Below are 16040 nucleotides of genomic sequence, written 5' to 3' on the forward strand. Positions count from 1 at the left end.
CACATCGTTCCAGGGTATAGGAAATGAGACTGTTGTGTGTTTTTATTCTAATATGAGGAACAAACTTTCATTCTTGCGTTTGTGCTAATCTGTACATATGTGTGAGTCACACAAATGCATTTACTATGTAAAATAATATTTCATACAAAAAGAACAGTGTGGAAACCACAATAAGCTGTTAATAAATATAAACTGGTTCTTCTAATGTTGCAAATCAGAACAAATGGTTTGTAAATCTTGTGACATAATTTCAGGAGGATGATCCTTACTTATTTTTCTGTGAATATATTTCATTGCTTTAATCAAGGTGCATTAACCTACCACAACCTCTAGCATCAAATTACCACATATGGCATATTTTTCTCCCACTCTGCAATTATACTGGGGTTATAAAATTACAGCAGAACATTTTGTGCCTTACATGTGCGGGAAGAGGTACTTGCACAGAAACAAACAATTTCTAGCGTATTGGAACAGAGCAATTAATCATAATTCACTGTACTTTTGAATGCATAGTTTCATACTTCCAGACTTCCAATTAAATACCATGTTCACCCACACCAAGAGATAATTACAATTTACAAAATATAAATGAGAATATTAAGAGTGATTTTGTAAAATAAATGCTAAACACAAACGTAATTTTATAGAATAGAATATTTCAGATGGGAGGCACCTACAATGATCCAACTACCTGGCCAATTTGGGGCTGATAAAAAGTAAAAGCATATTATTAAAATCATTATCCAAATGGCTCTAAGACACTGATAGGTTTGGCTCATTGACCACGCTTGTAGGAAACCTCTTCCAGAGTTTAGTATCCTTGGTAAAGAAAAGTTTCTTAATGCCAAGACTAAAGCTCTCTTGATGCATCTTTGGACCACTCTGAGGTGTTGTATCACTGTATACCAGGTAATACCATAAACACATAAATAAATAAATAAATATTTTATTCTCCCAAAGGAGAATATTTGAATTCTAAGCAAAAAAGATGAAGAAAATCTTCAAAAATGTGTACTGGAAAAATGCACTTCAGCAATGCTGAAAAAAATGGGATCTAGTGAAATATTTTCTAGCCTCCACATCATGCTTCTTTTTGTTCTGAAATCTTTCTGCTTCCTTGGCAGGAAGCTTTCAGAACAATGTAACTTAGAGGCATGTGACTTCTTTTTATAGTCATATCTTTCTAACATGTCACAAAGAGAGGAGAATTTGAGCAAAGGAAATAAACCCTACAGCTGGCAAAATACTAAAGTATCTCTAAGGAATTAAGAATGAAGTTACCATATACCTACAGAACTTGTTATTTTAACATTTCATGCACTTCATTTACTTAACTTCTACATTTTCAGTATGTAGCCCTGCTGTGAATTAGTTTTCCAAATATGACCTCCCTTTCTACTACTGTGAGATGTGCAAATTTTAAACTGTTTTAAAGACTTCTTTTATAGAACTGTTAACGTTGTTAACGTTGGAAAAGACCTCTAAGATCGAGTCCAACCATTAACCTAGCACTGCCACATGTTCACCACTAAACCATGTCCCCACATGCCACTTCCACACATTTTTTAAACTCTTCCAGGGATGGCAATTCCACTACCTCCCTGGGTGGCTTACTCCCATGCTTGATGATACATAGTCAGTGGCTACCATTATCTTTGCCATTATTAGTCTCCTCACTAAATATGGAGGAGACATTAGATGTTAATGTCAATCGGATGCTAAAAGTCAATACATTCAATATTCTAATCATTACGCATGCAACCCCATAGGTGTATGCAATATTTAATAGGCAAATAAAAATGACAGCAGTATTAGCAACACACAAAATATGGACATAGAGAGTAAAAGATTATAATCTGTTTTTCTAGGCACTGACAAAGGTCTTTAATTACCCCATTCTACATCTCCATGCCTTGCTATCACTTTAAATGACACAGCTTGGTAGACAAAACATCTAAAAGCAATCATTATAACATTAGGATGGGGGCTTGGGGGGGTTTTGTTTATTTAAATATTTTATTACATGCCCTGAAGAGTGCTTTGTATGGTCATGTTTCTCTTTGCAGCAATTCTCGTTATCTCCCTCACTGTTTTGAGACAATGGCTTCAGATGAGGAAGACCCTATTTAGAACAATAATTTCAACCACTAAACTAAGGACTGAATTAGTTTTAAGATGTGAACATAAGCATCTGGTAAATTTTGAAAACAATTCTGATGAAACTTAGTGATTCTCTTAGTATACTTGACTGGTCTTTCTTTCTGAGAAAGCCCTCATTAGACATTAAAAATGTCTCAATTTGGTTCTTTGATCTTGGCTTTAACGTGAGTTATATATCACTTAAACTGAAGTTTACCTTCATTAGGAAAGAGGTAACTCAAAGATCTGTAACTAGTCGAACAAGAAACACCCAAAAGAGTGCCTTCAAGTTTTTATTTCAATTTTGGAATTAAAACCTAAAAACTTACCAAATTTCTTTATTGAAGCTGGCTCTCATTAAAATAGATTGCATTACTGGGGAGACATGCCTATATATATGTTATATTTCTCTGTATGCATATGCATGTACATATATAATGCAACTAATTTCATGGATACTTTTATTCATTAAAATAAAAGCCAAAATTAGTTTAAAATTCTTACATGTTTGAGATGGTTTTTGTTTATGCAGGAGGTAGAATTAACAACAGCAATGTTTGGACTTCTACTCTGTAAACTGGAAAACTTTGCACAGTAATTGCTTTGGTAGCTTCAAGCATGATCACTGGCATGCAGTTCATGCAGTTCCTTCAGAAAATATGTTGTATATTAAAGTCTTTTCCTTACTGTAATTAGTGAAAAAAAGTAACTTTTCTATAACATTTGCAGAACAGATGAGTAATATCTGTTGGTCTTGCTAATGGATTTACAACTTTTTTTGTATAAGTTAACTGCAATAATACACAAAAATATTTTTAAATTTTTGTCTTAAGAGAAGCTCCCATTTAAAACAGTTGTGAGCAGGAATATGAAAGAAAAGTTAAAATGTTAGCCTTTAAGAAGGACAAAACTGTATCAGTGAATAATTCATACACATTTTCTGAAATGAAATACTAGAATTTGCTATTTTGCTTAGGCAGTGATTAATATTTAGCTAGTTTGACTATTGGATTTATCTTGAATTTTTTGTAAAATGCTGACACTGTAAGACTATAAGAAACATTTGACCAGATACAGATCTCAGAAAAGCTTAGGTTTGCTTTTAAAATGCTCTACTTGCCCTAGTTTTGGTCTGCTTTGTCTGTTCTCTAATTTTGTATCTGCATGTTTCTACCTAAAATTATATTGATCAACTTTTTACCAAAGAAAAGTAGGATACTCTCACTCCCATAATTAATGTGACAAAGAAAAGTCAGAAATCTCTATTGATTAGGTCTTGTCTCTCTTATTAACCCAAAGTTTTAAATCAGTCATTTTCTTTATAAACAAAGATTTATAAAATAATGTTTTTAATCGTGCTTCCTAAAGAAAAGGGTTTCTTCTGAATAAGCAATTTAATATTACAGCTCTCTTCTTACTTCTGGGTTTACTAGACCACAGCATCTTTCAGGTTTTGCTTATTTATAGACCAGCAAATTAACACACCTTCCACCATTAGACAAAACATCTGGAAGTTTATGATAGCTAAATGCAGTTAGTATTTGTAAAAAATACTTCTGTGAGTACTAAAAATAAAGTAAATATAATAACACAAAACTCCTATGTCAAATAGCTTTTATTGAATCAATAACGAGCTCCAAGTCAATGTGGAGAAATGGGTAACTTTCCTGAAAACACACACTCCAAGATTTACACATTTATTTATGGTTTTGATTATGATCACTAGCTATCAGTGGGAAGTAAATCATTGTCAGATGTATGAAAAGCTAAATCAAGTCACAATCAAACCTTATTTTGGAGAAAAAGAAATAAAAATGCATAAAGTATGAATTCGTTAGTCAATGATATCTACTTGTAAGAGTGCTGAATACAACTTTAAACTCTCTTTTTCATTAAGGTTTGACCACACAGTATAAATTCTAGAAATATTAAAATATAAAATATATTATATAAATCCCAAAGGAAACCTATGGAACACTAAAAAATAATAATAATTTTTATTCATCATTTTTTGTTCATATTTTTCAATCCACAAAATGTTGCTAATCTCTGCTTTTGATCTCTCGGTGTAAGCAACTGCATCTCTCCTTTCCTTTTCTCATTGCCTTACCTTGCTTCACTTCATCTCACCTTTTTGTTTTCCCTTACCTCACCTCACCTCACCTCCCCTAACATCTTCTGCCCCCAGAATCACTGATTTTTCCCATCAGAAGTTAATAAAGACTGTCAATCAAATTTGTATCAATCAATCTCTAGAGATGTGTACCATAGCGTCTATAAGTGGAGTTCTATGGGTTTGCAGAAGAAGGGGCATTTTGGTTCTCTCTCTACAACAAGGTTGTCCATTATTTAATTGTCTTTAAGTCTGGAAGCATTCTAACCCATCTCTTGTGGCTTGAGCAGTCCATATCTGCAGGTGGACAGTAACACTTCATCAATATTTTTATCATAATTCATGAAACAATCTGATATGTTCCAGGAAACACAAATTTTATCTACTTGGTTTTGTGAAGAATGGACACAAAAAAAAAAAAAAAAAGGGAGGTAAGTTTGATGGAAATTTGTTTTCCTTCGCATTGCTCAAATAGGAGACACTCTGTTTTACTGTTTCCAGTATCTTTTTGATCTTTTTCTTTGCTCACAATCTTTTTAAGTAACATGGGCTTAATGGGTCTCACCACAATTCACTGTAAATCATCTCTACCACCACTGCTTTTCCTGTTTATGAGTCTATTAAAATCCTGCTCTTTTTAACCTTTTAAGGGTATATCAACTCCGGAAAATCAGAAAGCAACATGGTCAATCCTCTGTCCTGTGCCTGTTACATGGACTGATGCATGGTCACAATATTTTACTAGTTTTTACTCTTTCAATAAGCAATCTACAAATTTCTATGAATTACGCTTTCATTTACATAGTCAGCATGATAGAATATTCCTTTTTTTGATGTATTTGATGCTACTTATCTTTTCATTGCAGGAAATGGCTGTGATGTGTTTTACGGTTTTGGTTTTTTTAATATTAAATGTCAATTACTCATCCCTTCCTACAAGCAGTTCTCTATGGTTTTGAAAATTTAGAAACATCTGCTCACTGGCCAGTAAGTGTTATAAAATTTGGATGTTTAAAGCATCTGGTTCTCCACTCTCTTAGTAACATTAAAAAAAAATAAAATAACTGTAGTAAATAGGCTGTTCCCCAGAAGAAATTTCTTTAATTCATTAATGAGTTCTCATGCTTATTTTGAAAATGCATAAATACAAATGGGAATAGAATTTAAGTTGAATGGCTGAAAGGCAAAAAAATGATTTAAAAAAAAAACAGGCTACCTTTTCTATGAGGCTCTGGTTTCCTGTGGAATCATCAGAGACCTGGTAGGAATATAGATGCCTGGATTTGGACTCGGTGCCACTCCCTATGTCTGTTTGGCTTTTACCTACATCTTGTCATATCTTGCTTATTGTCCTTATGAGGATCCAGACTGCTGACTGAGTCACAGGGACTTTCTAGCTCAGATGTAATGAACTATCAAGAAACATATTATGCTAGTTTGTAAATTGGCTCCAAAAACTTCACTGTGCCCCTTATTTTTACTCACATTAGTAGATGATCCTTCTGCTCACTTCTTAGCTGTTCTCACATTCCTGTAGTTCATGCTAGAGTAATTTTTTCAATTCTAACTGTCTGACTTCTAATTTAAACCTGAGTGAAACAAATGTCTTGCCTGACATAACTGCCATCAACAAAGCAGCTACTGAATGTAGAAAAATTTCACTTAAAGATTTAAGTACAACAGCCTATGTAGTGCATTACCACTTTTTCAAGGACAAAAGTACATGAAGATTCTATATAAAAATTACCAAAATGTCTGAATGATAGAGGATTTCAATGTATAAAGAGTCTGCACTATATTTTCTATATTAAATTACCTTAAGAGGCAAACTTCTGCTCTATATTATCAACTAGGGCTGTAGTATTGAGCAAGCATCCTTGTCCAAACATCTTTCCTTTGACACCAATAAAGTCAAAAGGAAATTAAAAACCCAAAGATTCAAAAGAAATCCCCAAAACCCACAAACAACAAAAACCAAAGAACCCCCCCCAAAACCAACAACAAACAAACTCCCCCCCCCCCAAACAAAAAACCAAAACCCAAAACAAACAAAAAATCCCCTACAAAATAACTCCAAACAATAAAAAGCACGGGGTACCTCAAATGTCAGGATCTCTATAGAGCTGATTAAAGTGTCATTCTTTCAAGAACAGATAGTTCATGTAAGAGGTAATTACCACAGGGCACTATAAAAAGCTACTGATTGAACCATTCAGCTGTGAAACCCAGACCTGGCTAGTTATAGGTTTTGAGCCCATTAAATTCCAGTCTTATAGATACCAAGGACTCAGGCTTTCTTTGTTTTCTCTCTCCAAAACAGTATTATCTCAGTGGTTGGTGTCAACTTCTTCATTTAAATAAATGAACAATTAAAATTTGGGAGTGAATAAACATTCTTAATTCAAGACCATCCAGATGGTATTGCAAATAGATAGATAAATTTCAATCTTTCTTTGCTATGTTCAAGATAATATACTGTGCACCTTGTAGTAGGTATCCTGAGTTACAAGCATGAACTTCAGCGACATACAATAGTCCACCCTTTGTGAAAGGGAATAAAATATTAGTATTATAATTATGCCTAATTATTGGAAAATTTTATTTATATGATTTGTTGTTGGTTTGGGTTTGTATGGGTTTTTGGTTTTTTGTTGGTTTTTTTTTTGTTTTTTTTTGGTTTTTTTGGTTTTTTTTTGGTTTTTGTTTTTTTTTTTTCTTTTACTCTACCTTTCAAATTTATCTGGAACACTTCATATAGTGTTTATTTAAAATTTTCAAAAGAAATTTGAACCTTACATATGTTGTTGATTGCTCATGTATGTGATAGTTGCCATAGATTGACATGAGCATGAGGAGGTAGGTGATACTGCATGGACCTTCAGCTTTACTCTGCGTGAGCAATAAATGTGTTTGGAAGTACTACCAGAGTATTTCCATCCTCATTAATCAGCATGTGTTTTGTTTTGTGGGGAAGAGATGAGCTCTTTCTAATTATCTTCTCAAATACATAGCCACTGTAGTTAGCCTGTGGCAAACTATTGTGTACTGCAGATGAAACCTGAATTACATAAACTATCCATTCAATATTGGGGAAAAGGGTGTGCAATGAAGTAGAGCTATCAAGTAGAATAATAAAGTCTAAATATAACAAATGTACCAAATAGCATGGAAATCATCAGTGACCAGGGAAAAAAGAGCAGAAGATGGAAAGGTCATGGCAATATCACAGTTCTCAGACAGTAGAATTACTGTGTTTGAATTGGTGAAAAATTACGGTCGCAATACACTGCTTGAAATTATGTCTCAAGTAACCTCTGCTATAGGCAACAGATGACTTTGGGAGAGTATGATTCACATATAAAAGAAAGAAATCATGCTGTGAGAGTTAAAGACAATAAGAATAAGAAATTGAAATTAATATTTGCCAGTGTATACAGAATATGGAGGATATACACTCTAAAGATTTTTAGATCTCTCTGGTCTTGATTTTACTGATTTTTATTTTTGCTACTGTTTCTTCTTCCCTACATGAAGGCAAGTGGGGGAAATCCCACACAATACAGAAAGCACAAAAAATACCTGTGGAAAAAAAGTCACTATGTTTATGGATTCTTTTAGAATTGCTTTTGTGGTAGCTGTTAACTTTTTATTGTAGGAAATTGCTGATTTGTATGACTTTTATAAGTATTTAAGGGAAACCCATCACAGGCGAGGACCGAGAGACTTGAAAGCAGCTTCTGAGCACAGAGGTGAAAGAAATAAAGCTTCTCTTGTCTCTTTGTCACTTCTGCAGAAGGGTCCCAGGTCACCCAGCTGCCCTATACCAGAGTCAGCCTTCAGCCCCAGAACCCAAACCCTTGAGGGTCATGGATGCATTTGGGGCCCTAGCTGAGCCCAAATGTCATATACTGTATGGGGCAAAGGGTTCCAAACCTGGCTGAAGTACTGAAGGTCAAGCTGCCAGATGTAGCAGCATTTATTAAACTGTCATCTGTACTTCTGTTTCCTCTCTTCCTTCGATAAACAGATCTTAGAAAACAATGTATAGCAGAGCTGGCTACAGGCGTCTGAATATCCCAGGTCTGAAGTGGCCTCCCTGGTGCTGCCTGTAGTCCTCCTGGGCATGGCATACACTGTGGGAAAGAGTTAGTTAACTTTGCAGTAAAGACTCTGTTTGCTGCCACCCGGAAGTGCAAGAAGTCGATGTAAAATCATTCAACAGAACAAATCCAATCATGGTAACTTAGTTATTGAGGAATAGCAGAGTAGCAGGTAATGAAATAATTAGAGATGTTTTTATGATGAATTAATTTATTGGGAATTCTGTTTGAACCGACCTATGTGAAAGACATTCATTACTGTTTCAAGAATGAATGAGTAGGTGGAAAAACAGACATTATTTACAGTATTTATTTGTGTTTATTCAATTAACTGCACTAACAAGGTAAGACAATGTTTCCATTTATTCACACTTGTGATGTATATGCAAGGTTATAAAAGGGATGTAGAACTAATTTTTATAAAAATTGTAAAATATTGTAAAAAAACCCCATAGGAATACTAAGCAAATATTTCTTAAGAACATTATGTATTGCATTTTACATAAGAATATAAAAAGGGGTCATGTGGGTCAGTTCAAAGGGTTGGACAGACAATTGAACCATGTCATTTGCACTAAGGAATTATTCTAAGAAAAAAAACTAAAAAAAAAAAAAAAAAAAAAAAAAAAAAAAAAAAAATTAGTGCACCTTAGATTTTTCCAAGAATTTGCAGGCTATGGAGTTCTATATCTGAAGATTTCACTCAGAGCCTTTTACTTATTATGTACTGATGCATGCTTTCTTCACTAATTTATCCTGTTATTTCTTTAATGCATTTATTCTGTTGAGCTCTACAGTAACTGGTGGAAAAGAGTCCTGTAATTCAAGCATAGTGTGTCAAATATGTATCATTTTATTTATTTCAAGAAAGGTATCTGGTAACTGCATCAGAATTTTTTATGCTACGAGAAATACTAAATCATGAATCATAAACTAATTTAGGTTGGAAAAGACCTTTAAGAGCGTGGAATCCAACTGTCAGATCGAGTCCAACTTCCATAGTAATTTTCTCTGTATTCAAAATCTTATGATCATATGCCATAACTCATTATTTAGCTGTTTTTCAAGCTGAGAGCTTCCATTTATTTAGTATATCTTAGTCATTAATATGGAAACCAAGAGAAAATAATTAAATCTGAAATCTTTATTCTAAGTTAGAGATATATTTTTCAGTATTTATTATTTTTGTCTTGTCAGCATTAAATTTCATCTTTCATTTTGTTACATGGGCATTCAAACTCATGACACCTTTCCATATTTCATTGTGTTTTGTTTTACTTTTGACTACCCTGAATAATTTTATATCAAGTGCAAATTTTGTCCCTTTTGTGTTTGAACAATGTGAATGCCCTAGTAATTTATGTGTAACCTTGTAGCATTCTATGAATCTCTGTTTCCACTGTGTAATCTGAGCCTTTATTTGTGTAATTAGTTTCCCAGAACCTTATTTTTTCTATTGTGAGAACTTAGTAGGAAGCTTTGATACCATCCTGACCAAACCACCATGATTAGCCCAGTTATGGGCACTTTCAAAAGAGTTGAGTATTTCCCACCCTGACTATTCTAAAAGAGAAAACAAAAACCAGCATATCATAGAATTATAGGATCATAGAATGGTGAGGTTTGGAAGGAACCTTAAAGATCATTTACTTGAACCCCTCAGCCATGAGCAGGGATAACATTCACTAGATCAGGTTGCTCAGGATCCCCTTCAGCCTGGCCTTGAACACTTCCAGGGATGGAGCATCCACAACCTCTCTGGGAAACCTGCTTCAGTGCATCACCACCCACACAGTAAAGAATTTCTTCTTAACATCTAATCTAGACCTTCCCTCTTTCAGTTTAAAAACTTTGCCTCTTGTCCTGTTACTATCTCCCTGTGCAAATAGTCCCTCGCCTTCCTTTCTATCAGCCTTTTCTAAGTACATGAAGGCCATAGCGCGGTCTCCCTGAAGGCTTCTCTTCTCCAGGCCTGGCAACCATAACTCTCTCAGCCTTTATGCATAGGAGAGGTCTCCTATGCTCCAGCCCTGTGATGATCTTTCAGCCTTCCCCTGGGCCCTTTATAACAGGTTCATGTCTTTCCTTTGCTGAGGACCCCCAGCAGTGCTCCAGATGGAGTCTCATGAAAGTAGAGTAGGGGCGGAAAGTATCTCTCATTGGGTCTATTAATTCTATGATAATATAATTTAAACAAGGTGGTTTGGGTAGTAAATCAATCATTGAATTGGCTTGTAGTTTCCTGACCACAATAAACAAAACAAAACAAAAACAAAAAAAAAAAAAAAAGCCCCACCCTTTTGAGACTGAGATGAATTCAAAAAATAAATCCAGTATGAAAAATCAACGTTTTTTCTATTTTTGTTTCTTTGTTCACTGTGTGTGCTATCTCATTATGATGATCTTGGTTATTGTTTTGAGTACGAAGAAAAGCATTGAAAATGCTATTAGAAGGGTATAAATTAAATATGTATCTCTTTATATAAACATACATGTTAGTAGACCTCATGCAGCTGTATTGAGAGCTCTTTCTGTCAGATGGGAAATTAACACAAAAAAGGGAAGAAAAGTCAAATGTTATAAAAGTGTAGGTATACCTCCACTTACATCAGGAATGATTTGAATTGGTTTTTTTCCTCAACAAGATGATATTTCAGAAATATTAGAATGAGGTTTTTTGTCATATTTAGATTTGAGCAGCATCAGTTTCCTCAAAGTTATTTACGCTATCCTTCTTGTCGCAGTTTTCCCACTCTCTAATTTATTTACCTTTTCCTAGTAAAGAAGGAAGCATAATTATCCCAGGAAGTGTTCAGGATTAAATAACCTGATCAAAATCACAAAGAAATTTAGCAACAAAACCTAATTTCAAAATCACATCCTAAAAAATATGTGATCAGCAGGCTCCAAAAATATGCTGTAATATCACTCTATCACATTATTAACCTAACTCTGACTTTCAGAAGCGTTCATTTGGACTAGGAAATTGCAGAAGTCTATCTCTTCTTCAAATCCTGAAGCTGATGTGATTATAACTATCTTCCCATCTTGAATTTGACAGTGGTATTAAAAAATATATTTTCCACTATATTTTTATATATATATATATGTATATGTAATACCAGATAACATGGTTGACTGAGCTCATTGAAAATGTTTTAAAATGGTTTTTATGAAGACATAAGCTTTAACTTTGACACACCACAAAAAAAATTGGCTTTATATCTCCCTGCCTCATAGAATGGTTCACTTCACAGAGGTGCTTACACTGTTTTAAGTGATAAATGAGATCCTATGGATTGAAGAATAAACATCAGAGCAGGAGATGCACTCTTTAGGCTTCTTGTGCAGGCAGAGAGAATGTCAGTTATGAATAATATCCATGAATTTTAGGCAGACTGTACAGCTCTATTAATGGCCCAAGAAATTTTATTATCATGCTTGAACAAAGCATCAGCCCAAAACTGCTAAGGTTCCTGTCTTAGTCAAACATCTAAAACTATTTTTCTATTGATCAGGAGCTTTAAAAAAAGCTGCAAGAGAGCTTTAAAAATTTTTAAAGCAGACATTACTGAACCAGAAGTCAGATATATCAAGGAGACACTCACTTTTGGGAGTCAGGAGGAAAGTGAAATGAACAATCCTGAATTCTGGTGATGCAAAAAAAAACCACAATATGTTAACTTCAGCAGCCTGATTTCCTAAATAGTTTGATTAATTTTTTTGTTTGTTTGCTTTCTGAACCATGGTTCAGCCCCATGGTTTCACAGGACCAAGAAACATACTTGGCCAAAAATCTCTTGGCTTTACACATCCCCAGGACAGATTATGTTTATCAAGATTAACAGAGTTCTGATTTCCTAATCTTCCATTTACATTTCCAAGAAGTGGGTAAGATATTTTAAGAAATCAAGTGTTCAGAATTCTGGCTTCCCTCTCCACCCTGAAGTAACTGTCCTTGCCAAGACCCAAGACCTAGAATTGGGGTCTGGCTTAACAGGCAGACTCTGTAATTTAGACGTTTGCTGTCTATCCCTGCAAAGATTTCTTTAGTGATAATGTTCCTTAGTTCATGCTCTGAATTGAAAAAAAAGAATATTAGTAGGAAGTGAATCATTCTTTTAGATTCACTGAACCTAAGGGATATTTTCTAATTTTAGTTTCTTTTTGAATTTACTGTGAGAATACCAGCAATAAGAATCCTACCGGTATGTTCTTAGTCCATTTTGACAGATTTTTGGTTGTTGCAGGTCACACTTCACTGATCTTCTCATTAGAGAGGCCAGAAGGAGGGGTGGGGGTGTGGAACACTAATGTTTAAAGTGACTTTTCCAAATCCACAACCTAATGTAGTCAAAGAATTTTAAAGTAAGTGTTTACATTTCCGTAATAAAGATAAAAGTTTCTTATAAATGAATTTAAAATTTCCTTTAGGTTTCCATGTTCTTTCTGGTTCTAAGATGCTTAACAGGAAAATACCTAAAAAACTGCTGCATTTTTGAATATCAAAATTCCAAGAAAACATAAGAAAAATGACTGTTACATGCCTGTCATTAGTAATTTTAGAGCAGAAAGGACAGCTGTTTTACATAGTTATTCCAAATTTTGAATAAAACATAAGTAAGGAATAAGGTAATTAATATTTGAGAAATTCAAAATACATATCTAAGCACTGTCATTGTCTTTAGCTGGAGTCATTATGACAGTTCTGCTCATAAAATAAAATAAAATAAAATAAAATAAACAGACAAAAAGCTCCAAAACAAAAAAACAAAAAAAAAAAAAAAAAAACAAACACAAACCCAGACTACATGAAATGTTACACAATAAAAATCAGCAAACATTTCATCCTCTCTTCCCCACGTAACGTACAACTTGAAAAATCCTTCTGAGTAACAATTAAAGGTAATTTTATATGAACATTTCAGAAAAAGGAGTCTCTATTTAAAAGACAACTGCAGCTAAATGTAAGGCAATATTTGAAGAAGTACATCTCAATAGGATGTGCCAGACCTTTATTATTACCTTTATTCTTGACCACTACATCTGTTTTCTAACTCAAAGCATGATCCCTACAACATATATATCAAAAAAAAAAAAAAAAAAAGGACAAAAAAAAATCTCTTTCTAAAAAATTTCATTCTCAGACATGCCTGAATCATAAATATGCAGATCATGCTGTTTCCTTTCTGAAAAACAAAAAATGTTTGTGGATAATACCTGGTTTTGATTTGTATAATAAAGAGTAAATCACAGAAGAAACTTCTCCCTGTGGAAAGCCAGAATCCTAGAATCTCATAATTTGTTTTTAGCCACACTTTTTTAGTGAAGATGACTTGCCAAAACTGCATTTTTGGAAGTGGGAAGAAATGGGAAGAATTACGTTCTACACTGTTAGTGGTTTTATTTTTTTCTCATCTACAACAGATGAAACAGAGAAGTACAAAATGTTGTTCAAATGGATGTTCATTTGGGTGCTGGTGGTTCACACAGGAATGAGAAAAGCTGCAAGTACAGTGCCTCAGGAGAGACCCAGAGGCTCAATGCTATGTTAGAGATGTGATGGAGACACATGCCCTGAAGACCCAAGGAGGACTGAATGGAGTCTGTTGCAAAAAAGGAGACAGTGAAAGCTGGTGGACTAAAATCAAATCTGTTGTTTCATACAGACTGTAGGAAAGGAAAATACTTGTTTATCATTTACTCTTTAAAATACTTATTAGTTGGGCAATTTGAATTTTCTCTGTATCAAGAGTTACCTTGTTCTAATTCATACTCTGATAAAAGTCTGTAGAAATTCAAAGACTAATTGATGTTACTGGAATACTCATTGTAAGGAAAGGGGCAGGTAAATCCACTTCAAGCATTTTATTTTTCAAGGAATTGCCACTCTACAGAGATTTCCTTCCCTGTATAAATTGCACTTCACTCCAGACTGAGCTCTAGACACACAGTTCAAGTAATTCAAAACTTTGTGTCCACTTAACCAGTTGCAAATGAAAAACTGAAGGTATTTATGTAGGAAAGCTGGACAAGGGAGCAGGAAGAAAGAACGTGATTTCTAGATGGAGGTGCAGAGGAAACCATTGGTTATTGTGCCATTCATTGATCTTTTCAACTAAAAAAATCTAAAAGTCTGCCAGCTGCAAAAAATGGTAAAGCAGCTGGTGAAATGCATGAATTTTCATCTTGAGGACTATGTAAGATCACCACTGTTCTGTGGGACTGACCTCTCAAGGAGTTGCGTGGCAACGTTCCTAATTTAGGAACTCTTGCAGGGATTAGAAATCAAGTAAATGCTGATCTACGCAGATTTTCATTACTCAGTCACTTCCTATGTGTAAACAGATATGTTTTCACCTGGAGGAGTCTGTTTTTGAAAAATGAGATGTCTCTAAAGGGCATGTAACTAAATTTCACCCTGGATTCTTAAATACCACTTGACTCAAGCACATTGATTTCTTGCTTTTCCTACAATATAAAGTTACTTTTGAAACCCCACCTTAGTGTGCTGAAAAATTAATAGCTACTAGATAGTCTTCTTTCAATGATTCTCTCAGTTTTCTTCAGAATTGCATTCTTCCCTTAACTATATAATTAAAACGAAACATTTGTTTTACCAAAGTCACAAATCGAAGTACATGGAAGTTTCTAAAAATACCTTCAGGCATATTTAGTTCTTCAAGAGTTTAGAAATTTCAAAGCTTACATAGCTGTAACTGAACTAATAAAATCTCAGTAATTGTCCATTTTAATTGGCCTTCAGCATTCTTAAATTGAAAGCAATTATGCAGAGAGAGAACCGAAGTACAGTGCAAGCCTTGAATTGTCTCTCTGTATAATTATATACAGAAATATGCTGAATATCCTCTTACTAGTGAGTGAAGTGTTGAGGAAAAAGGGCTAATCAAAAGCCCGTATCATAAAGTCAGTAGTTTTCCTTAAGCAAAACCCACCCATTTAATATTAGCAGTTCACGAGCAGTTCATGCACTTGTATAGTAGCAAATGAACTAAAGGGTAATGTATGGCTGAGGAAGTGACCATACATGTGGTAATGTGACCAGATTAGGATGCTGGAGCACAAAAACATAGCTGTTCTTTTTAGGGACAATGAGATTTGTTTACTTTTTAATTCTTTATTTTTCTTCTAATTGTATATGATGTTGTCTAGAAGGACAATGATGGAACACGGCATGCTGTAACAGCCAACAGATTTCTTATGCCATAACTAATAAATTTTTCTCTGTGTGTATAGATCTATAGACAGAAAAAACATCAATCCCATCTCCCAAAAAAGCCTCAACAGTAGTCTAAGGTGGTTCAATGAATTACTTCATTGCATTGTCTGAAAAATTTGGATAGAAATAATAAATGCCTCTGACTGATCTCAACAAATAGCACCTCCTTTTGCAAACTGACTCTGATTAGCTATTTCTGTTCATTGCAAAGCCAGAGGTAGAAGTCCACTAAGAATAATCATCAGGAAAAAGATGATTGACAGGTTTGGGGCTTTGAACATGAAGAATGAACACTCTAGATCAGTCCAGTATGGTCCAGATTTTCAGTTCATAAATTTTTCAACTGCACTGATTTCTTGAACTGGGAAACTGTTAGGTAAACATAAAATCATAGAATCACAGAATGGTGGAGTGGAAAGAGAGCTCTGAGATCTTTTGATTCAAC

Source organism: Coloeus monedula (assembly GCF_965178545.1).
Source record: "Coloeus monedula genome assembly, chromosome: 3".
Lineage (NCBI taxonomy): Eukaryota > Metazoa > Chordata > Aves > Passeriformes > Corvidae > Coloeus > Coloeus monedula.